Genomic DNA, 26,362 nt, shown 5'->3' with positions numbered 1-26,362 from the left:
GATTTAAAGTATACAGAAGAAGTGAGTACATTATATGCAAATAGTACGCCATTTTATAACACAGACTTGAGCATACTTGGATTTTGGTATACTCTCAAGGTTGTTTCACCAATTCCCTACACATAAGGAGGGACAACTGACTTCAGAATGGTAGTTGTAATGTAGGTACTGTGCTGAGGCATTTTTCCCCCTTTCTCCTACTGGACTGTGAGCTACTTGGAGCCATTAATGATTTCTGTCCTCAGCATCCTACCCTGCAGATGACACTTCGTACAATTTCTGGTCCATTAACAGGAATTAAATTTACCTCTACAGTGTGATTTCATTATAAAGTATGGTGGAATGAGGAGTGTGTAAATCCAGAATCAGAACCCCAGCCACGAAGCTTTTCTTGCTGTGTTACCTTGGGTAAGTCATTAGATTCCTCTAAGCCTCAGTTTCCTCACCTGTAAAATGAAGACAATATCTTCTATGTTTCAGGGATAGTGTCAAATTATAAAGGCAATAAAAAATGCACAAATGCCATAAGCTTTAAAGCGTTCCCCTACTCCCATTTTAGCACTACCCTGAATATGACCACTGGTAGAAACTAGAAAAATGAGGCTCCTCTTCCAAGTCTGTGTCTCAAGTGTGTTCAAGTGGTGGGCATCACAGTACATTCTCTAGCATGTTTAGAGATTTTGCTCCAAAACGTCTGGTAGTTTTATGGCTTTAATCCCAATTTTGAATTCCAAAATGCCTCACACAATAAAATGTTTCTTTATTCAGAAAATGCTTTGAACCAGACCAGATAAGAAAAGCAAAAGTCTGGAGTGTAATCCTTCCAGTTGTCTTGTGGCCTGTCTTCTACTTCTACAAAAAGTTCAACAAGTAAGACACTTCTCCATCAAGAATACAAGGGGATTGTGCCTTTCTTTCATAATGGTAAAAGCATTTGAGCAAGTGAGCTGAGCTTAAGTCCCTATTCTGACACATACTAATCATGGTGCCCTGAGCAGGTAACTCACTGATCCACTGTATTTTCATGAATAAAATAACACAAAAAAAATAGGCTTGACTTGGGAATGATATGAGATCATGCATGTGAAATAAAAGTCCTGGTAAACAACAAAGTTCTGTATGGTATCATCAGTATTAAAATCACATGATTTATGAATCATTCCAGTGGTCTGTTCTTTTTTTTCTTAACAAAAAGCAACTGGAGCAATGGCTTGTAATTTATTAGGGGTGCTTCCTCTCATTTTTCCAAGGAAATTCATTTTAAGAATTCTTGCTTGTATAATGGAATCAACTGATCCAGAAATGGCTTTGAAAATAGCAATCAGATATGGGATGGTTTCTTTTAATTCCTTTTTATCCATTATCTATAAAATCTTCCTGTTGGGACAAGCCTTGGGACTAAAAGGGAAGCAAAACAAAGAAAAGTATATATAAGAAGCCATAAGAAGTGAAAAAGAAAGGTATTCATTTATTAGGGATGTCATAACAAATTATCACAAACTTGGTGGCATAAGCCAACAGAAATTTATTCTCTCATAGGTCGGTGGGCAGAAGTCTAAAATCAAGGTGTCAGCAGAGTGGAATCTTTCTGGAGGCTTTGAGGTAGAATCTATTTCATGCCTCTCTCCTGGCTTTTAAGAGCTGCCAGAAATCCTTGGCATTCTTTGACTTATAGACACATCATTCCAGTTTTCTGCCTCTATCTTTACATCATCTTTTCTGTGTGTCTGTATTAGTCCATTCTCATGCTGATATAAAGAACTACCCAAGACTGGTTAGTTTATAAAGGAAGGAGATTTAATTGACTTACAATTCTGTCTGGCTGAGGAGGCCTCAGGAAATATTACAATCATGGTGGAAGGGGAAGCAAGCACACCCTTCTTCACTGGATTGCAGGAAGGAGAAGTGCCAAACTAAAGGGGAAAAAGCCACATGTAAAACCATCAGATCTCATGAGAACTTGCTCACTATCACAAGAACAGCAGCATGGGGGTAACCGTCCCCATGATTCAATTATCTCCCATGAGGTCCCTTCCTTCAACATGTAGAGTTTATGGGAACTACAACTCCAGTGAGATTTTGGCGAAGACACAGGCAAACTATATCCCATATCTTTTCTTTTGTATCCTGTCAGGACACTTTTCACTGGATTCAGGACCCATCCAGGTAATCCAGGATGACCTCAGATCAAGAGCTGCAAAGACCCCCTTTTGAAATAAGGTCACATTTACAAGTTCCAGGTGGATTTGAATTTTGGGTTTCACTAAACCCATTATAACAGGCTTAGAGTTATACTAACCTGGATTTAAATCTCAGCTCATATACAGACTACACAATTTGTATTCTCTGTGCCTTCACATCCTCTCTTGTAATGGGGCCATGATAATATATTTACAAGACTGTTGTATGTTAAACTGTGAATGTTCAAGGCCTGTTATGTAGTAGACACTTCACACATGGTATCATATTTTAAGGCAAATTCTGGCCTTTTCACATTTAATATTTGTAAAAATGAAAGCCATTGAAAGAAAGAAAGAGAGACAGAGAGAGAGAGAGAGAGAAAGAAAGAGAGAGAAAGAAAGAAAGAAAGAAAGAAAGAAAGAAAGAAAGAAAGAAAGAAAGAAAGAAAGAAAACAAAAAGAGAGAGGAAGGAAGGAAGGAAGGAAGGAAGAAAGGAAGAAAGGGAGAAAGAAAGAAAGAAAGAAAGAAAGAAAGAAAGAAAGAAAGCAAGCAAGCAAGCAAGCAAGCAAGCTCAGATTTAGTGGAAACTTCCCTGGATTGGGTCTCAGAAGTTATTTTCCAAATTCTGTCACTAACCAGGTTATTCTGATACATTTGAGCATTTCTTCTGCCCCCCTTGGCGGTGGTATAGATCTCTTACTCCCCATCTGTAAATTGTATGGGGTGAACTCTAAGATGTTTCTTTTGCTTTCTCCTCTCTGATGTATTGGAGTTTTACAAGTGTAACATTTAAGTTTGTCTTGGGCATATTTGGGTGAAAAAAACACCTAAAAACCCCGTAAGAATCCAATAGGAAACACACCCTCTAGCCATGCTGTTGACTTCACGTAGTTCTGCAGATTGGTTTTTTTAGGGGTAGATTTTGCTTAGGAGCTCCTCCCACCCATTTCTAGAAAGTGCAGTGAGCTGGCTAAACTGAAACTTTGGAGACAGCTCTTATCTTCTCAGACTTTCAACTAATGCCCATTTTGCTCCTATCCTTCTCTCTTGCCTCTATCACCAGATTTCTCAGCTTTTCAACGTTCTAAGACCTGGCATTGTCTTTGAGAAATGTCCAGGCTTGCCTTCTTGGCCGTATAAAGGCTGTAGGTAGGAACACAAGGATTACCTGAAGAGCCACAAAACTATGCATGCAACCAAGGCTGGCTATACAATTTGTGAGGCTCCTTGTTCAACAAATAAGAAGAGTGCCACAAACTATATTAAAATATAATATTTTCCTTCTTCGCCAGTCTCCTCCCAAGTTGTCATATTGTTCTGTGTTTGCTATTGTCAAGAGATAAAATTACAATAAATTTAAAGACCTTAATTGGCTTTCTTTTGCGATTCCAGAATTGGACAGCACCTCATTTTATCAAATAGTATGAGTGTTCTGATGAGTTAAGCAGAGGAAATTCACTTAATAGACAGAAAAGTGCCGAGGAAAGCAGAAACAGAATAAAAAGTGGGTTGGTTGTTTCAAAGTTATTTTCCTTATAAAAGTTAAAGCAAAGGTGACTTTCTTATCATGAGGCTAAAACTGACCTGTTTGGGGATTTAGCTATTATTTCTCTCTCTTCTGACTTCTTGAAAAGTCAGATAAACAACTTAGTTTTAGCTTGGTGGTGTGGAACTTCCACATAAGTAACCCCATTTCGGTTCTGTCTGTTTGGCCTAGTGCAGGAGCTCAGTCCAAACCTATGACTTCCTATAAACTTTATTTAACACTATTTAATGTCACCCTCTCTCTAACAGGGAGATACTTATTGCATGTGAGCAGACCCTCTCAGGTAACCAAGGTCTGTTCCAAAATCTGCTGTGTGCATCTGGCTGCCTGGTTCCCTTTCCCATCAACCTCCACCCTGGAGTGGAATGCCCTACCTAGGAGCACAGAATTCAGTCTTTTCTTTTCAGAGTTCATTGCTCCAACCCACTGGGACAGGAAACCACTAAAGAATTGCAGTCTTGATACTGGGACTGACCTGTGGCAGGGAATGTTGCTGCTGTACACCTCTGGAGACACCACAGGGCATGCACGTCTGATCCTGATCTGGCCACCCTGCACCATGTGCAGACCCCAACTGGAGATGGATGATGACAGCGAACATAGGCTTCTCACCCCTGATGACACTACCAGGGTCCTCACAATCCTGGCGGGAGGGCAGCAACAATCACAGAGCAGGGGCCTGGAGGGGATGGCTGGCTGGAATCCCAGATGCCAAATACCAGGGACCTGGAGCAGGTGGCTGAAAACCTATCCAGGGGAGGTGGGAAGACAGCAGGCTGTAGGGTCCATAGGACTAAGACTCCAAGTGCTGAAATATGCTCCATTGTCCTATCAGATTTCACTTCCACAATACAAGTTCAAAGAAAAAATTAATGATTTCAAGAAAGTGACTGTGGAGCTTTAAGCCCAAAGTATGGTTCCTTTCTGAGTGTGGGTCTTGTGTGGCTGCACTGATCTCATGCCTGTGGAACCAGGCCTGTGTGCAACATAAACTTAAGAATATGTTGGGTAACTTACCTCTTCCAGAATGTGTGATTGACTCGATCTTCCCTTCCAGACTGAAGAATTTGTTTCTTCGGGATAAGTTTGCAGAAGCCCTTTTCTATGTTTCCTCCCATGTGGAGTTCTTGCTAGGCTTTGCAAAGGGCTCAGCTATTTTCCAAAATGGGAATTTAAAAATGAACACTTGTGCATAGCTCATTGAGGGGCATCAAAAAGATCATGTGAGTCCTGAAAGGCACTGAAATAGCTTATCCAACTGTAGGTATCCTGTGAGCTATGTCTTCCTCATCTCTGTGTGAGCTGTTTTCCTCTAGACAAGCCGCTCAGTACTCTAAAATAAGCCACATTTCCTTTTATAGCAAAATTACTCTAGTATCAGCTTCAACCAGCCTAATTGCCAAAAGATGGTGCTCCACCCCACCTATATCTCTTGATCCTGTAGATTTTCCAAGTTCCACTTTATCACATGTAGGCAGAGCCATTTCTTTATTTATTTCCTGCCATCTACCTCTTGGTTGTGATATCATCTAACTTCATTGGTTGCCGTTGGTCCTCACCAGATTGCCACTCCAGTGGGCACAGTGTCCTCAGTGGGCTAGGATCATTCCGACCTCCTGACTTGACCAAGGGTGAGGGGACACTCCTAAGAAGCTGGGGATATCGAAATCGATAAACAACACAGAGAGTAACTTATAATTGCCACTAGAAGTGGCTTCATTCAGAATCCACAGGTCAAATGCAATGCCATGGTTCCTTACCTACTCATACCTGACTAGCTCTCAGTCTACCTTTAAAAGCAGGTGTCAGTTCCCAGTGCCATCCCACCCCTACTCACCTCCCCCACTTACCTACTTACACTTATTATGACCCCTTGATCCAGAGTAGACAATCTTCCTTGTTTGGTACATGTCTGTGCTTTGGTAAATAATACCAAGTAAGGGTATTTAGTCTGTATTCTTTCTAATGATGTGTTCTGTTCATTCCTTTCTTTTTTCTTTTTTTAACAAGCTTTTCACCAGAGTGAGATGATGAATATATCCAATCAACATACCCCTGCTGACAATTCCTTTCCATCTACTCTCCTCTTATATGCAACTGCTGATACTTCCACAAGAACACCCCATGATTTATAGCTCCAGGTAAGTAAAAATCCATATTTAGGAAAAATACTGTTTTCCAGGGAAGCAATTTTCTGAAGCATGATTTGTTTTTTTAAAAACACAAAACACCCAATTGATACCACTGGACACAAAACTTATCTAAATCTGCAGAATTTACTTAGATCCTGTCATTCACCTTAGATCTTCCTGCATAACTAGGGTGGATTTAGGTGGGTTAGATTTTTAGATTTATCCCTAAAAGGTACTATGAAGTGCTTTTCTAAAAATAAAAGGAACCTTTGGATCCACTCTGAAGCTGTTGATTGTGGACCTGATGGGGTTTCCTGTACATCATGGTGAGATTGGCAGCCAAGTACAGTACTGAACTAGATAGATAAAAAGATGCCAATTCCCACAGAGTTTCTGAGATAGGTGACCATGGACAACAAAGATGTAAACAAGTGAACAAGATCATTGCAAATAATGATAAATGCTCAGGAAACAAAAAGCAGCATAGTGAGAAAGTGACTAGGCTGGCAGTCGTTATATTGGGTGGTGACAGAAGCTTCTCTGAGGTCAAGACATTTGAGCTGAGACCTGAGAAGGACACAAAATGATCCGGCATCAGAGCTTTGCAGGAAAAGGAAACAGCCAGTGAAATGCCCCAAGATAGCAGTAACATTCTCTTGAAGTACAGCAAGAATGCCAGTGTGCTTACAGTAGACTAAACCGTTGGTGAGAGAAATTAGCCAGAGGACAGAGGCCAGATGACATAAGGCATGAGTGGCCATGCTAAGGAGTTGGAAATCTAGGTGGATAGAGGGGTTAGCAAGAAATGGTATGGCTTTTTTTTTTTTTTTTTTTGACAGAGTTTCGCTATGTCACCAGGCTGGAGTGCAGTGGTGTGCACTCGATTCACTGCCACTTCCACCTCCCAGGTTCAAGTGATTCTCCTGCCTCAGCTTCCCGAAGAAATGGTATGGTATCTTTAAGACCTGTTTGCTGTAGGGTAAATGTTAATACTGGAGACAGAGAAAGCAGTTGGTAACTTTTATGTAGGCAGAGTGACAGAAGGCCTTGCATCAGAGTGATAGCAGTAGAGATGGGCAGGGGAGGAGAGATTTCAAGATATTTTCTTCAGGAAGAGGATATAGGACTTTCTGATAGGCTGGATGTGGAAAGAGTAAAGAAAAGAATTGGCTAGGTATAGTGGCTCACACCTATAGTCCAATAATTTGGGCAGCTGAGACAGTAAGATTGCTTGAGCAGAGGAGTTTGAGTCCAACCTGAGCAACATAGGGAGACCCCTGTATCTAAATAAATAAATAAATAAATAAATAAGCTGGGCTAGTTGTGTGTGGTGATGGTGCATGCCTGTGGTCCTAGCTACTTGGGAGACTGAGGTGGGAGGATCACTTGGGCCCAGGAATTTGAGACTGCATTGAGCCATGGTCATGCCACTGCACTCCAGCCTGGGCAACAAAGCAAGACTCTGTCTCAAAAAAATAAAAATAAAAAATAAAAAAGAATAAACAAAGACTCCTATGCTTTTGTTTTGAGCAATTGGATGGGTATCATCTAATAGCATCTTCTGAGACAGAAAGACTGCAGTAGAAAGGAATTTTGGATATACAATTAGTAACTATCTTCTAAGGTGAGTTCCAACTCACTTCTAAGGAATCAAACTGTTTACACCTACCAACACTTTCACTTTTACAAACAAACATGATTTTAAATTTCTGTCTCCACTAGGTATCCGATTGTGGTTCAATTCCCAGACCTAGAACAGGAATAGAAGCAGAGGGATCTTCAATATGAATATTAGTTGAGTGGTATGAAGTAAAATAAACTTATACTGGTAATAGCTTTGGAATTTACAAAGCATTTTCCCATGCATTATGTCTCCTCATCCTCATATTAACCCTACAAAGGAAATAACATTGTTACCCCTACTTTACAAACGAGGACACTGAAGCCAAAGGAGAAAATTAACCAGCTCAGGCTTCCATGACGCCTATGAATGGGCTGATCTTGAAACCCAGGTAACCTTACTCCCTGGTCCCAGCCTTTGTTAATGGGGACACAATCCTGGAAATTTTGCCTGTGTGTAAACCTCTAGGGGCTTTTTCTTTCATCGTTTTACATCAGCCAGACTCTGACTCACAGCTGGAGAATCAGCTTCCTTATTATGTAGCGAATTCCATGAACACACACCAAGAGTTGTTTTCTATAACAGGCTGAAGTAGCTTCTTCTCCCAGTCTCTTTCTCCCATCAAAATTAGAATATCTTTCCTTGGAAAACTGTGCCCAGGTTGAGGAGTACTTCTCCCTGGTTTTGTGTAGACTCTTTGATATGCTCCAAAGTCAATGCCTTTCCTTCAATCCCTGGGGCCTTAGGAAGAGCCAACCCACATGTGGTGGGAAGTGAGGCGAGGGGGAAGGAGGAATGTGAGGGAGACACAAACACAGCACAATGTTTTCTTTCTGAGAAACTTCATCAAGGCTCTGATTCCAGTGACCTCACCTTCAAGCAATGCCAGCTCCTTTGCTTTAAATCAAAGTTGACATGTGGTGGTGGTTCACATATTTGGAGTCTAACGAGCCTGCAGCTTCTAATGCTGCAAAGGAAATCCTGAGGGTAATATCTGCCCTCTGAGATGAGAGGTGGTCAAGAACCTTAATGTATGTCAGCTTCCACACTTTACTCCAGAATTCTTAAGGAAGGTGTACATGAAAGATTGGGCCATGTAGTGAGCAGCATTCAAATTGGGACACTTACTGCAACCCGTCAGTATACATTCTGCAGTCTTATTTCAAGAAAATGAAACTGAATTATACAAACAGGCTCTCAATTGATATTCCTACTTTTATTCTTGTCTCCTAATCTTGTGTTTTTTCTCAAAGCACAGAATGTCCTTTCCAGGCTCAAATTCTTCTTGTCCTTATTTGTCACAAATAGAATATAATCGATGTGCCTTTTGATGTCCTACAAAGCCATGCGTGATCTGACCCTGACTATATCTATGAACTTTATTATCACTGCTTCCAACACTCATTCTCACACAAGCTACCCTAGCATCCTTGCTATTCCTAAAGCATGTAACCTGCTGTGACTCATGGTCATTGGCTCTGGTCTTCCCTCTGTAAGTGAAGAAAAGGCTCTTACCCGAGAATCTCATGATTCCTTCAATTCCTTCATAATATTCAAGTTTTTTGCTCAAATGTTACATCTTTAAAGAGTCCTGGCTCTGCCATGGTGAAAGTTTCTTCTCTAAGATTTAGTAGTGCCATGATGGTTAATTTTATGTGTCAGCTTGACTGGGCCATATGGTGCCCAAATATTTACACAAACATTATTCTGTTTCTGTGAGGATGTTTTGGAATGAGATTACATTTAAATTGGTAGGCTGAGTAAAGAATATTGCCCTTGCTAATGTGGGTGGGCCTCATCTAATCAATGGAAGGTCAAAGTAGAACAAAAAGGCTAAGTAACAGAGAAGCCTTTCTTCCTAATGATCTTTGAACTGGGACATTCGCTCTTTTTAGGTCTCAAGCTTGACAGTCCAGACAGGACCTAAACTGTCAGCTTTCCTCAGTCTCCACTCCAGCTTCCTGACTCACCCTGTAGATCCTGGGACTTTCAAGTATCCATAATCACATGAGTCAATTCTTTATAAATATATTTCTCTGTGTCTCTTTCTTTCTTTCTCTCTCTCTTTCTTTCTTTTCCTTTTTTCTCTCTCTCTCTGTCTCTCTTTCCATATATATATGGAGGCAACCAACTTCAGATAAAATATTTGAAACAAAGAAGTATGGTATATCTGTACTGAACATATACTGACTTTTTGTTTTCTTGTTATTATTCTCTAAAGAATAAAGTATAACAACTATTTACATAGCATTTACATTGCATTAGGTATTGTAAGTAATTTGGAGATTATTTAAAGCATACACGAGAATATATATAGGTTGTATACAGATACTATCCTTTTATATATAAGGGACTTTTATATAAGGGACTTGAGCATCGCTGGATTTTGGTATACTCAAGGATGGAGGGGTCCTAGAATCAACCCCCAACAGATACCAAGAGATGATAATTATTGGTTCTGCTTCTCTAGAGAATTCTGACAAATATAAATTTTGGCACTGAGAGTGGTTCTAGAGGAATATTTGTTTTCCATTAACAACATTGTGGCCAGAGATCCCAGAATTTTGGGAGGCTGAGACAGGTGGATCACCTGAGGTCAGAAGTTCAAAACCAGCCTGGTCAACATGGCAAAACCCCATCCATCTCTACTAAAAATACAAAAAATTAGCCAGATGTGGTGGTGGGCACCTATAATCCCAGCTACTTTGGAGACTGAGCCAGGAGAATTGCTTGAACCTGGGAGGCAGAGGTTGCAGTGAGTCGAGATCACGCCACTGTACTCCAGCCTGGGTGACAGGTAAATAAATTTAAAAAGTAAAAATTAAAAAAATATGTTTTAACAGTTTATTCTCTTACTAATTGCCATAGCCAAAAGACATGACATACTCATGTCATATGTCATAGTCAGTGGCATGCTGGGGAAGAAATGTAATGCTGATCTGCTTCAGACAGTCATTTAGAGACCCAAGACCCCTCCATCTAGTGGTTCAATAATCTTCTAGAAGTCTCTTTCTATAAACTCAATATATGTATTATATTCTTTGTTTTTTAAACTTATTGTGCATATTTATTATAAGGCATACAACATGATGTTATGGGATATGCATAGATAGTAAAAAAAAGTTGTCCTTTCTTTTTTGGTTGTTGTTTTTGTGGCAAGAGTAGCTAAAATCTATTAATTTAGCCTGATGCCATATGCAGTACAATTTTATTACCCATAGCTCTCATCCTACACATTAGATCTGTATACCTGATCATCCTACATATCTGCTTCTTCATATCCTTTGACTTACACCTCCCTCTTCCCCCACCACTTCATCTGGTAACCACTGTTTTGTTCTCTCTTTCTGTATATTTAAACAATTTGTTAAAATGTCACATATAAGTGAGATAATGTGAAAAATTTCTTTCTGTGTCTGGTTTATTTCACTTAGAATAATGTTCTCCAAGCTCAATCGCGTTGTGGCAAAGTGCATTATTTCAGGCTGAGTAATAGTCCATTGCATGCACGTAGCACAGTTTCTTTATCCGTTTGGCAGTCAACAGGAACTTAGGTTGTTTTTATATCTTAGTTATTGTGAATAATGATGCAATGAACATGGGAGTACATATATCTTTATGAGGTTGTAATTTCATTTCCTTTGGGTATAAACCCAGAAAAAATATTGCTGAGTCATATGATTATTCTACTTTTCATTTCTTTAGAAACTTCTATATTGTTTTCCACATTGGCAATATCAGTCTACATTTCCACTGATGGTGTTATGAGAGTTCTTTTTCTTCACAACCTCTCCAACATTTGCTTTTTGACTGTTTGTCAATAGCCATCTTACTGGGTATGAAGTGATATTCCATAGTGATTTTGATTTGTATTTTCTTGATGATTAATGATGTTGAGCACCTTTTTGTATACCTGTTGTCCATTTTTATGTCTTCTTTGGAGAAATGTCTATTCAGGTCTTTTGCCTGTATTTTAATTGGATTATATTTTTCCCACTATTGGGTTGTATGAATTATTTATAAATATTGTGTATTAACCCCTTGTCAGACACATGGTTTGCAAATTATTTTTTTCAATTTGTAGACTGTCATCTTATGTTTATTGTTTAAGAGAAACAGAATTTTAAGATGAGTTTTCTGAATGGGTTGTGGGATTTATGAAATCTGCTCTCTAATCTGATTAGATTTAAATATGCTAATGATTCTATTTTCAACGATAGAAAAAGTACTGATGGTCTGTGGCATGGTCTGACCGTAGAGATACACAAAATCTCACCATTGCATACTATTTATCAATGGCATATAAGAATCTTACAAGGATCTGCATGGTTATATATGATTTTAAACACTTCTGTCTAAACAACAAGTATGAGATCGACTGGTTGCTCCTAATATTGCTAGATTAAGTAGGAAAAGAAAAAGATAAACTCAAGGATTCAACATCCCAATTCAAGTGCCACATAAATGGCCTGATAGCTTCTATATGAGCCCTGAAGGAGACTGTTATCTCCTGTAGCTCATGGCTGAGGTTGTAGAAAACCAAATCTTTATCATGCAACTGGCTGAATTACAATGCAAGTTTGAACCACCAACCTCGCAGATTGTCTTCTGTTACTCCTTTGATTGCAAAGGAAGTAATGGGGTTCCTGAAAGATGAAATGGAGATATGTGGGAAGATCCTGATGAAGCTTAAGACATTGAGCCCCTAAATTCTGCATCATTTTTGTCAGTGGAAGCAGAATTTCTAGACATAGTGGAAGCATCTTCTTTCCTTATTTGAGGGGATTTACTGCGTATTGCCTGAAGAAACTCTAACAGCTTCTCCCAAGATAGTTATCTTGTAAGACTAATAGCTCTCCTCAGGACCCATCCCCATGATCCCTCTTTTCCAGAAGGTGTCTAAAGATGAAGTATAAATCCTCATGAGTAAAACGAGGAGGTGCACTATATTCCAAAAGAACTACTTTGTGCTTTCTAGTATATACAGACAAAAATCCAGGGAACATGTGTAGGAATAGATACTAATGGTGTGGGATAATGGTGAAAGGAACATAAAGTTGGATCAAGTTAAATTATTGATATAAGGTCATTAAGCAGCGATTCTTAACTAATGTTGCAGCTCAGGGAGTTAAAAAGGGTTCTAATTGTTTTGTTGGTTGGCTGAAACAGGGACCAAAAGATGACCAATAATTAGCAAGTCAGAAATACTGTATTTGCTTTGGTTTAATGTAGAGAAAGGAATTTAAAAGCTTAGGGGGATTAGTATGTATATTAACCAGGGTTCTCTAGAGGGACAGAACTAATGTAATACACATATATATTCCATATATATATATGGGAGTTTATTTTATTTTATTTTATTTTTTGAGACGGAGTCTTGCTCTGTTGCCCGGGCTAGAGTGCAGTGGCCGGATCTCAGCTCACTGCAAGCTCCACCTCGCGGGTTCCTGCCATTCTCCTGCCTCAGCCTCCCGAGTAGCTGGGACTACAGGCGCCCGCCACCTCGCCCAGCTAGTTTTTTGGTATTTTTAGTAGAGACGGGGTTTCACCGTGTTAGCCAGGATGGTCTCGATCTCCTGACCTCGTGATCCGCCCATCTCGGCCTCCCAAAGTGCTGGGATTACAGGCTTGAGCCACCGCGCCCGGCCTATGGGAGTTTATTAACTCACACAATCAAAAAATCCCACAATAGGCCATCTGCAGGCTGAGGAGAACCAATCTGAGTTCCAAAACTGAAGAACCTGAAGTCCGATTTTCAAGGGCTCAAGCATCCAGCATGGGAGAAAGATATAGATTGGGAGGCTAGGCTAGTCTCTTTTTTCACATTTTTCTACCTGCTTTATATTCTAACCATGATGGCAGCTGATTAGATTGTGCCCACTCAGATTAAGGGTGGGTCTGCATTTCCCAGCTTATTATCTAAAATGTTAATCTCCTTTGGCAACACCCTCAGAGACACACCCAGGATCAAAAATTTGTATCCTTAAATCCAATCAAATTGACACTCAGTATTAACCATAACAGTATGTTAGGGTGAATTTGTCATTTAAGACAAACTCATCTACCCTGGGAGAGTTTAGAAGACACAACTTGAATCATGACTGTGAGAAATAAATGTGTGAGGTGGTCAGACAGCTACCTGGTCACAAATTAATTACACTGGACTGCTTCTATCATGGAAAAGGCAGTATTTTGTTCTCACTGCAATAGACAAAATCTGTATATGAATCTGCTGTCCCTGCATACAATGCTTCTGCCAAAAATACCACCCGTGGAGCTACAGGGTCCCTTATCTACTGTCTTGGTATTTTACACAACATTGCTTCTGATCAATGAACTCAATTCACTGCAAAATAAGTGCAGCAATGAGGCCATGCTCACAGAATTCACTGATCTTATTATGTTCCCCATCATCTAGAAGCTGCTGGCTTGATAGAGTTGTGGAATGGCCTGTTGAAGACTCAGTTGCAATGCCAGCTAAATGAAAATGCCTTGCAGGCCTGGGGCAAGGTTCTACAGAAGGCTGTATATGCTCTGAATCAGCATCTACTATATGGTGTTATTTCATAGGTCCAGGAATCAAGTTGTGGAAATGAGAGTGGCTCATCTCGCCATTTTCCCTAGTGACCCACTAGCAAAATTTTGTTTCCTGTTACCTCAATCTCATCCTCTGCTGTATTCTGCTGGCCTGGAGGTCTTAGTTCCAGAGGGAGGAATGCTTCCATGAGAAGACACAACAGTGATTACATTGAAGTGGAAGTTAAGACTGCCGCCAGGCCACGTTGGACTCCTCAAGCCTCTGAATTGATAGGCAAAGAGAGTTACTGTGCTGAATGGGGTGATTGATCCTGACTCCTAAAGGGAAATTGGACTACTACTCTACACTGGAGGTAAGGAAGCATATGTCTGGAATACAGGAGATCCCTTAGGGGTTCTGGGTGTTTTCATGCCCTTTGATTAAAGTCAATGGAAAATTATAGCCACCCAATTAAGGAAGCCACCCAATTCCAGACCCTTCAGGAATGAAGATTTGGTCACCCTATCAGGTAGTTAACCATGACCAACTGAGGTGCTTGCTGAACACAGGAATAATGCATAATACATAGTAGAAGAAGGTCATTTTAAATGTCACCTAGGACCATGTGACCCCTACAGAAACAAGGATTGTAATTGTCATGAGTATTTCCTCCTTTGTCTTGTTATGAATATGTTTGTATATATATGTTAAGCAAATATCTTTGTTTTCTTCCCTGCCTTAGCTCCTTACCATGTAACATAAGATTGTTGGCTTTATATAATAGTAATTTAAGTATTTTAAACTTTATATCATAGTATTTATCTTACAATATATCAAAAATAGTAAACATCATTCATGTACTTTATCTCCTTTTCTGGATAAGGAATTAGTGTGTTTTCAGTTGCACACAGGATAGTTGAATCATGTTATGTGGCATATGGCACTGTTATTGCTTACATTTGAAGATGAAGTATGATTTAGGGAGATGTGTATCTGCACTAAGCTGGCAAGGGGTGAACATGTGAAAGTTAATATTACGTGTCTTTTTAAAATTTTTATTATTTTTTTTGAGACAAGGTCTCACTCTGTTGCCTAGGCTGGAGTGCAACGTTGCCATCACAGGTTGCTGCAGCCTTAACCGCCTGGGCTCAAGTGATTCTCCCACCTCAGCCTCCCAAGTAGATGGAACTGCAAGTATGCACCACCACACCCAGCTAATTATTTCTTCTCCTTCTCCTTCTCCTTATTCTTCGAAACAGGGTCACTCTGTGTTGCCCAGGCTGGTCTTAAATTTCTAAACTCCAGCTATTGTCCTGAATCAGCCTCTCAAACTGCTTGGATTACAGGTGTGAGCCACCATGCTCCAACTATGTGTTTTTCAGATGAAATTAACATTTAAATTAGTCAACTAAGCAAAGCAGATTGCTCTTTCTAATGTGGTTGGGCTTTATCTAAGTAGATAAAGATTAAAATAGTACAAAAAAGCTGACTCTCCTCAAATAGAAAGAATTCTTCCAGCCCGATTGTCTTTGAACTTGGACATTTGCTTTTGTTCTGGCCTTTGGACTTAACCTAAAACATAGGATTTTTCTGGGTCTTGAAGATGCCAGCCTTTGAATTAGAACTACAACATAGGCTCTCCTGGTTCTTAGGGCCTTTTGGACTTGAACTGAAACTGAGCCATTGGCTCTCCTGGGTCTTCAGTTTGCTGACTAACTCTGCAGATTTGGGGACTTGCCAGCCTCTTTAATCACATAGGCTAATCCCTTAAAATAAGTGAATGCATAAATGTATATATAAATATCCTAAGGGTACTGTTTCTCTGGAGAATCCCAATATTCATGGCAAATTAGAAATTAAATGAGTCAATATTAAAATATTCAGCACAATACCTGGCATAATAATTACTTAGTTTTTGTTTTGTTTCAAGGGAGGTAGGGAGATAAGGAAAATGGGCATGGGACACTTCTTCAAACAGGAGTGTGGATACAGACGGAAAACAATTCTCAAAGAGATCTGCATATAAAAGACAGTTAAAAAAAAAAACTTATCATTTCTTAACAACTATGTATTTTCCCTGAAATAAGTCTGTGGGGGATGGGAGAAGGTCTTGGATTCCCCCCAAAATTTAAAGTGAGTAGATGAGAAATCTCACAGAAAATATGAGTGTTAAGTTATGGGAATGTTCAAACATATATACAAGTTTTAAAAAATTATAACTGAACTCCTAAACACCCACCATTTAGATTCCACTATTAACATTGTATAATACTTGTTTCCTCTGTTATGAGTTTGAACTCTCCAAGGAAATCCAACCTGACTTCAATAACTGTGACAGTGTAGAAGTTATTTATTTTAATAAATCCAATTCTGCCTGCAAGGTTTCAACTTATTCCTCCTCATTTTGTTCACTTAAATATTAAATCATTAAGAAAATATCTGTTAAGGCCGGGCGCGGTGGCTCAAGCCTGTAATCCCAGCACTTTGGGAGGCCGAGACGGGTGGATCACGAGGTCAGGAGATCGAGACCATCCTGGCTAACATGGTGAAACCCCGTCTCTACTAAAAATACAAAAACTAGCTGGGCGAGGTGGCAGGCGCCTGTAGTCCCAGCTACTAGGGAGGCTGAGGCAGGAGAATGGCGTAAACCCAGGAGGCGGAGCTTGCAGTGAGCTGAGATCCGGCCACTGCACTCCAGTCCGGGCGACAGAGCGAGACTCCGCCTCAAAAAAAAAAAAAGAAAATATCTGTTAAATGCCATACCCTAAACTGAATTATTGTGACAAAGAAAATTGATTTAGTTTCCCTTTGTCAATTGTATATGAATTTAAATAAATTTTCTATAAATCATATTTATATTAAAATGCCAGCAATGGTTTTAGTTGAGATGGCATGAAATCTATAGATCAAATTGATCTATATAAAATTGAATTGATGGCTTAATAATATTGAGTTTTTGTCCCACAACAGGATATATTTCTACACTTATTTAGGTCTTAATTTCTCTCATCAATGTTATGGAATTAACAGTGTACAAATATTCTGTCATAGTTTTCCATAGGTATTTTATATGTTCAATGCTATTGTAAATGATATTTTTTCTTTAATTTGAATTTCTGACTGTTTATTTCTAATATATAAATATAAAGTTTATTTTTAAGTTACTTCTGCATCTTACAATCCTGCTAAACTCACTTATTAAGTTTAGGTTATGTTTTACTTTTTGGGGAGTAGATTTTTCATGTCATCTGCAGATTATAGCAGTTGATTTCTTCCTTTTCAAACTGGGAGTCATAATTTTCTTTTTCTTGCCTCATTCTTTGGCTAAAACTCCAGTATAATATTAAAAATGAGTAGTGAGAACAGACGTGTTTTATTCCAGATCTCTTAGGAAAAATCATTCAGTCTTTCACCATTAAGTATGATGTTAGCTGTAGTTTTTGTTTGTTTTAATAAATGCCCTTTGTAGACTAAGAAAGTGTCCTTGTTTGCTGAAAATTGTTATTAGGAATGGATATTAGATTTTGTCAATGATTTTCTGCATCTATTGAGATAATCATGTTTTTATTTTTTAGCCTGTTAATTTGGAGTATTACATTAATTTATTTTTTTTTCAAATATTAACCAAGTCTTGCCTTCCTGGGATAAAACCTACTTAGTCACTAAGGATTATATTTGTTACATATTATTTATTTGATCTCATAAACATTCATTCAAAATTTTGCATCTGTATTCATAGAGAATATTGGTCTGTAGTTTTTCTGTAATAGTTTTAATCTAGATTTGTTAAAAGAATACTGCTGGGGTCATAGTATAAGTTGGGTAATATTACCTCCTCTACAATTTTCTGGAAGAAGTTGTGTAAATGGTGCTTATTTTCTTCATAAATATTTGGTAGAATTTACCAGTAAAGCTATTGGGGGTTAGGGTTTTGTTTGTGGAATATATACTAAAAATTCACTTTATTTAATAAATATAGGGCTATTTACTTTGTTCTTTCTTGAATGAGCCTTTGAGATTTTCTGTTTTTCAAGGAATTTTCACATTTCGTATGAGTGTTGAATTTATTGGCATAACATTGCTATAACATTTCTTTATTATCCTTTTAATATCTGTAGACTCTGTAATGACATCAATTTTTTCATTCCTGATTTTTAAAATTTGTGTTCTCACACTCTCTCTCTCCAATTCTTCCTCTCTTTCCCCCTTCCTGATAAATTTTGCTAGTTATTTATCAATTTTATTGATATCCAGAAAAAAATGAATATTGGATTCACTGATTTATTTTTATTCTATTTTTTATTTGTTCATTTTCATGTGTATCTTTAGTATGTTCTTTCTCCTACTTACTTTAGATTCAATTATGCTTCTTTTTCCAGATTTAAATGATAAATCTGTGGTTATTTCATTGAAATCTTTTTTCTTTTCTAATGTAGGTGTTAGTGCTCTAAATTTTCTTCTAAGAACTGCTCTAATAGCAACTCACACATTTTGATATACTGTGTTTATATCTTTGTTCATCTCAAAATGTTCTCAAATTTGCTTATATTTTTCCTTTTTGTCTCATGGTTATTTAGAAGTGCTATTTCATTGCCAAATGTTCTAGAGACCTTTCTGTTGTTGATTTCTAACTTAATTCCCCTTTGTTTAGAGGACATATTTTGAATGAAGTGAATCCACTGGAATTTATTGAGACTTATTTCATTCCCCAGAATATAGTTTAGGTACACGTCATATGTACACATGAAAAAAATGTTTATTATCCTGTTCTTGAAAGAAGTGTACTATAAAAGCCAATTAAATCAAATTAGTTAATTTTTTCAAATATTTTATACCTTTTTCTGTTTTCTGTTACTACTTCTAGTACTTATTGAAAGATGGGTATTGATACCTCTGAATATAGTTATGAATTTATCCATTTTCACTGAAATCCCATTGATTTTTTTCTTCATGTATATTGAAGGTCTGCTTTTAGGTTTGGGATTGTTACATCTTCTTGATGAATTTTCCCCTTTTATGGAACAAACTTATTTTATCCCTTGCAACATTCTTTACTCTGCAATCTACTTATTACACTATTAATTTAGCCACTTCAGTTAGCTTTCTTTTGATTAGTGTTAGAAAAGTATATCTTTTCATACCCTTTTAATTATAACTTATTTGTTTTTATTTAAAATATTACCAAAGCAGTGCATATGGTTCAGTCTTCTCTTTATTGTAAATCTAGTCTGATAATCTTTGCCTTGTAATTAAATTATCTAGACCATTTATATTTAAAGTAATTGCAGATATTATTAGATTTACATTTATCATTGTTAATGAAATTACTATTGTTTTTTAGTTGTCACGTCTGATATTTGCTCCCTATTTTTCTGTCTTTATTTGAGTTAATTAAATATATTTATTATCCCACTTTAATTTCTTTGCTGGCTTACTAGTCATAACTCTTTAGTTGTTTTTTTAGTTGTTCATTTAGGATGTATATTATGCAGTTTTAACTTATTAGCCTACCTCAAAGTGATATTGTACTACTTCATTTTTCCCCTACTGAACTTTATTATTTGTATATATTTTACTTTTACATGGTCATATAAACTACTCTACCTGTTTGTTTTTGTTTAAACAATTATCTTTTAAAGGGTATTAAATGTTAAGAAAACTCATGTATTTACCCATGTGGCTTCCATTTCCAGTGCTCTTTATTCCTTTGCGTTGATTTATATTTCATTCTAGTGTTATTTTTCTTCTGCTTGATGGAATTCCTTGACATTTCTTTGAGTTCAGGTCTGACAAAGTGAATATTTTAGCTTTTATATTTCTGAAGATATTCTTATTTATTTATTCTTTGTTTTCTTTTACACAGATGCTTAAACTGGGCATAAAATTCTAGGTCTTGAGGTTTTATTTTATTTTATTTTATTTTATTTTATTTTTGAGACGAGGTCTTGCTATGTTGTCCAGGCTGGTCTCTGGTCTTGAACTCCTGGATTCAAGCAATTCACCTGCCTTAACCTCCCATAATGCTGGAATTACAGGCATGAGCCACCACACCCAGCCTGCAGTTTTAAAAATTATAATTTTATTATTTTAAAGATGTTACTTCCCTGTCTTTATAATTATGTCTAATTATGTCTTTTTACTGTTTTAATGTATTTGCCTTCTACTTCTAACATTCGTGTCAGTTCTGGGTTGAACTCAGGTGATTGATTTTTCATTATGAGTCATATTTTTCTCTTTCATTGTGTGCCTGGTAATTTTTGAATGGATGCTAAGCATTGTAAATATTACCTTGTTGAGAGCTGTATATATTTAAATACTTATATTATTAACCTTTGTTTTATAATAAAGTTAAACTAGTTGTGAATACTTTCATGTCTTGCTTTTAAGATTTATTAGTTGAGACCAGAACAATGTTCAATCTAGAGCTAATTACTTCTCATTACTTTGGCACAGCCTTTTTGTGTTTTCCACCCAATGTCTCATGAATTAGGGGTTTTCTAGTCTGGTTGATGAGAAAATACACTTTTCTTGATCCTGAATTAGTATTGAATGCTGTTTCTTCTAATTCTTTTGGTTGTTTACCTCCACTTTAAAATACTTTTCTTACATGCAAGAATTGTTCAGTAGACAACTGAATACTAGAGAGGGATCCTCTGGATATCTGTGAATTTCTGTGTACTGCTCTTTATTTCCTGGTATGCTGTCCCATGAATTCTAAATGCTTTGTCCTCCCTGGACTTACCATTCTATTTTCTAAACTCAAAAAGTTCCTTGGGAATTTGTCTATGTTGATTCTCTTTGTGTTATGGTCTGGAAAACCTCTCAATACAATAAGAGAAGGCAATTGTAAGGCTTACTTAATATTTGTGTCATATTTCAGGTATCACTGTTCTTTTTGCCTAATGTTCAGTATCTTGAAGCAAATGTGTTGCTTCAAGTATTTTGCCTGTTTTTTGTTTGTGCGAGTGTGTGTTATTGTTTTAGATGGAAAAGTAAGTTGTTCTTGTTAGTCTATCTTGGTGGAAGCAGAACTTATATAGACTACAGGAGGAGAAAACCAAATAGAATAAAAATGTTTAGAGACCCCATTTATCTGGATTTTATTTCTGTTTTTTCCATTTAGTAAACTTGTAAAACTTTGTTCTTTATTAAAGACATCAGTTGTTCAACTAAAGATAGTTTCAAGTCATTATTGTGAGGATTAAATAAAATAATGGTAATAACCCAGCAGAGGATACAAGAGAGACCTATCCCTGTTCTCTTTGTGGCAGACTGTGCAGTTGATATGGTGAGCTTATGTCCACTAATCATATCCCTTTCCATCAGTGATTTTGCTTAGTGACAACTCCATGAACAGTTCTTGTGGAATTAGTTCTTTGCATTTAAAAGAAGGAATTTGAATTTATTTCTACTAGGGGTTTTTCTGTTAGAAACAATTTATCTCTGATCCACTTCATTCTTATTTATCTGCATACTGAGTCTGACAGCTAACCATGTCCTCTCTATCTTCCAAACAATTGTCATTTACAAATTGGCTAAGCATACCTTACATTTAATGAATAACTCCCCATCTTAAAGTACTATTTTGTGATGAACACTTATAGAAATGAATCCCTGTATAAGTTATTAATACCAGTTTTCTTCACATATTATGATAAATGGAATATTGAGTGCATTTATATTTTCCAAAAACTATAAATCCAGAAAAATGAGACTACTCAGTATGTGTCAAGGGCATGATCAATGTGTCACTTCACATCTAGAAAATATAGCCAGCTAATTTCATCACATGTGACATCAGACCCAATATAGTAGAATCTTTTGACACTGAGCAATTTGAAGAATAACTTGCATTTTATGACTCAACATAATTTCTAGATTGGATTAATATCAGAGCAATATTGCCAGCGTCTCCAGTTTCCAGCCTGAGTAGTCAGATAAAATGAGTAAAGAAGAACCTTCAAAAGAGAGTCAATACAGGGCCCAGCATTGATCATCCAAATAGTTGTTTGGAGGTTCCAACACTAAGTTAAAACACTAGTTGCTGAAGAAAGGCTTCCCATTATAGTGGGAAGTGTTACATAAAATAAGTAACTGATATTTTATAGGTACTTACAGGAAATGAATAAGGTTATGAAAAGGAGTAAATTTTACAAATAAGAAAATGATAATGTTAATAATAATGGATTCCATTATAATTATTATAATACCTAAAATTTATACAGACTTTAAACTTTTTATTCAAGTCTAATACATACATAGAAGACAGAATCAAGAGAATTTTTATGTATTATAAATGTTCTGCATATCTATCTGAATTTTCATTTTGAACTTTAATTTTGGTAATATCATTCCTAATTTAAGGTTACAAATACTAAGACCAAGAGAGTTTAAGCAACTTTTAAAGTAGGTGATATTCTTATTAAGCATATGACTTAAAACTTGATTATGAGTGTTGGATGGTTCCAAAGCCAGTGTTCTTTGCTAAAGTTGTATTCCTGTAGTCCCTGTTTTGTGAAATGCACATATGCTATCAAATTTAATTATCACAGAAACTCTGGGCAGTTGATTGTATTCTCTGTAATTTACAAATAATGAACCCAAGGTTTACTGTGTTTAAGCAATGTTCTGAACACGTCTACTATCTATCAGAATGGAGACTCAAATCCAGATCTTTTTTATTCTCTTTCAGCACACTTTGTTATTTCTCTTCATACCCAACCCGCCTAAATGCCTCTCTGAACACATGTAGTCAATATTTAATGAATAATGTCTCCATCTGAGACACAGATATGAGGAGTAAAACAGGTAAAAAAAGGCTACTTAGTAGAAAGAATCTAGAGACAGGAGACCTCTTTGTGCGTTTGGATGTAGTTGCATAGTAGAAACATCTGCGGCAATTTTTTTTGAACTACTGATTAATAACCTTATCTCAGACTAATTAAGTCATCATTTGTATGAGGGTGAAGGGTGGAGAAGCATTTTTCTTTTCTCTCCAGGTGATCTTAAAGTGCAGTCAGGATCGAGAATATTGAATTGGAGATTAAGGGGAGGTCAGTGAACAGAGTGAAAGTGAAATGAGAAAATCATCAGGGTTCTGATTTCATCAAGACTTGCAATCCATATTAGTGAGTTAGACTTTACCTGGAGGGCAGTTGGAACCACTGTGGAGTCATTAGCAGAAGAGTAACAGAGTCCCACTCACATTTGAAACTGCCATATAGAATCCATTGATCAGCAAATAGTAGCATTGTTAAGAAGCCAGCTACAAGGATGATGGTAGTACGCATACATACACACACTAGTATGTATGTTGCAATTGGAGATAAAAGTAAGTAGAAAGATTTGAAAATTTTGAAAAGTTAGATCAGAAAGACTTAGGAAGTTATTCATTATAAAAGGTGTGGCAAAAACGGGAGTCGAAAATAATGCCCCATATTTTTGGCTTGGTTTTGTTGTTCACTGAAATAAGGTAACATGAATAACAGAACAGAACTGGGGTAGAAATTTGTTCAGTTTTAAGCATTTTCAGTTAGATATGTATATAAAAATAAAAATTTCAGTGAAATATGCAGGTAGAAATGTCTAGAGGGCAAAAAAAGTATACAAGGTTATACACCAGGAGGTGAGAGATCTGCCCTGGGTCTATAGAATCAAATGTTTTACTACAAATGGGTGGTGACTGAAACCACGCATTTTCTGTTGTTGTTGTTATGGTGGTGGTGGTGGTGATTGGTTACTTGTTTTTTTTCTGTTTTATTTCTGTTTTTATTTATTGAGACAGGGTCTTGCTCTCTTGCCCAGGCTGGAGTGAGATTGCAATCCCAGGTCACTGTAGCTTCAAACTCCTGGACTCAAAAGATCCTCTTGCTTTAGCCTCTTGAGTAACTGGGACTACAGGTACACACTACACCTAGCTAATTTTTATTTTTATTTTTTTCTTGTAGAGACAGGGTCTTGCTCTGTTGCTTAGGCTGGTCTCAGACTCCTGGCCTTAAGCAATCCTTGCACCTCAGCTTCCCAAAGTGCTGAGTTAACAGGCATGAGGCACCACACGTGACTAGTTGGTTGGTTTTAAATTTTGATGTTGTTTGGTTTCCTTTACTTTTTCTGTTATTTGCTTGCTTGGCTGTTATTGTTGAATAAGCAAAGAGAGCAAATAGGTTTTATAAAATGTAGCTACCTGCAAAGTATTGCTTTTTTGTCACTTTTTTCTTATTTTGCTTTATTTGTAGAAAGAAGAACAAATCAAACATGTATAGGTTTTACTAAGTTTTGAAATCATCATGCACATTATCCAGAGAAAATGATAAATGGTGAAAAAACAAATTTTTGGAGGTAGCAGGAAAAATGCCTAGGTTATGAACATATACATTCAGTCTGGTCATGGTGTAGGGAAGGATAAATTTCAAAAGTAAGCATTTGTTCTCCTGGCAAAGATTGCCAAGTAGAATAGTTTATTCTATTTTCGGACACAAAATTATTGTTTGCTTTCTACATTATGGATATCATTAGATATTTTGCAAGAGAATGCTATAAACTGATTTCTATGCCTGTGCCCTTGGGTTTACCAGACAACCAATTCTGTTGAAATTTTCCAAAGCACTCCAAAGAAGTGCATGAACAATATTTGAGTAGTTCTGATGATGTGGGTAATTAGAGAACACCACTTTGATAACAATTTAGCAAAGTGGAAGTAAAACATTTTGAATATTTTGAAGAGATCTTAATCACGTCAGATAGTCTCATTTTACATATGGAAAGATGGAGTCTTAATAAAGGGAAGTAACTGGCCTGAGGGTGTAAAGTTGAAATTAAATCAGGATTTGTCTGGATCCACTGTTCTCCATTACAAAATTCATGAATTGAGAAGAGCAGGTTCAAACTCCTGGTATGAATTGAGGTAAAGGGTGTATAAATGGGAGTTAATTAGCCTCAACTGGGCCACATAATGGGAGAGAGTACAATAAGCCATTGTTCTTTTAGTTAAACTACATATGATACCACTCCTACTGACAAAACCTTTCCCCCTCATCATAGAATTGTGAAGACATCATACACAATTACATTAGTGTTTGATTATGCTGAGTGTAAGTTTGGAAAGGGAAAGATTAGATTAAGCAGTAAGTAAGACTTAGTCGCCAACTGGGTGAAACAAGAAAAGGTAGAGGGTGGCCTGGCTGTCCATTTTATATTGAAACATTGGATGTATTAAATCAGTGGACATCTTGAATTTCCTGAGAGAGGAAATAGTGGTAAAGGGGGAAATATAGCCCTTCAGATGGAAGGAAAATATATGATTCCAGCACATTTGTTTAGTCTTTCTGCAACTCAGATAAAGCAAAAAGCTCATTAATTTACAATTGGTGATAATTTGTACAGAGCCTATTCTGAAGTTTACCTTTGCTTTATCTAGCTAAAAGGATTTGGAAAGCAAATTAACAGTGTAAACAGGATGGCGGGCAGCAATATTTAACCTCTTTAAGCGAGCAAACTTTTCCCCAATATATTTAAAATGCAATTTATACATAGAGAGAAGACATGCTAGTTACAGATTATTCTTATCTATTTATTATAGCAGGTCCCTGTGATGATTTCTACCTATGGGACTTAGCTTAGTTTGACCCAATGTATGCATTCCTGAGAGAAGTCAGTTTCATTTATTTTGTAATCATCAAACTTTTTAAAAATATTGATACTAACTTGGACAGGCCATGAGTGCCATAATTAGTTCCACTTAATAACCTATGACTTTATTTTTATCAAGAAAGAAGCACAATGTTTTTAGTAGCCTATGAGGTAGAAAAAAGAGTGGGTATGGAAACCGAGATCTTGGGTTTAAGCCCCTGTTCCTCTGTTTCTTACTTATGTTAACTTTTACATACTTGAGGTCAGTTGAGAATCATTATCCTAAGACTATTTCTGGTAAGAATCAAGATAGCTCTGCTGTGGGATTCCCAGGGATGATATAAAGATTAACTTTGCTAAGTCAATGTGCATTGTACACTATGAAACAGCATCAGACTATAAAGTAATTCTATTATTACTTTTAGTATTATGAAAAATTTAAAACTTAAGCAAAGAAAGGCTATTTTTTTGTAAGCCAACTATTTTTTCTCATATATACCACTGTTCGACCCTTTCCTGGTAATATATTGTCCTAGCTGAAATTGTTAGGAGATTTCATTTCATGCAGGTAAACACAGCCTCAAGGTTGTGGCATTGCTACTGTGGATTCCTCAATTTCTGTTTTATGCCCTATTCATCTATGTATCCAAAGTACTTGACACATAGTAGGCACTCAGTGCAGGATTGATAGACCTATAATTGAAAAAATGAGAAAGATGAGGAAATATATAAAAACA

Source organism: Trachypithecus francoisi, unplaced genomic scaffold, assembly GCF_009764315.1.
Source record: "Trachypithecus francoisi isolate TF-2019V2 unplaced genomic scaffold, Tfra_2.0 Lachesis_group16, whole genome shotgun sequence".
Lineage (NCBI taxonomy): Eukaryota > Metazoa > Chordata > Mammalia > Primates > Cercopithecidae > Trachypithecus > Trachypithecus francoisi.
Note: the sequence above shows the minus strand (reverse complement) of the source record.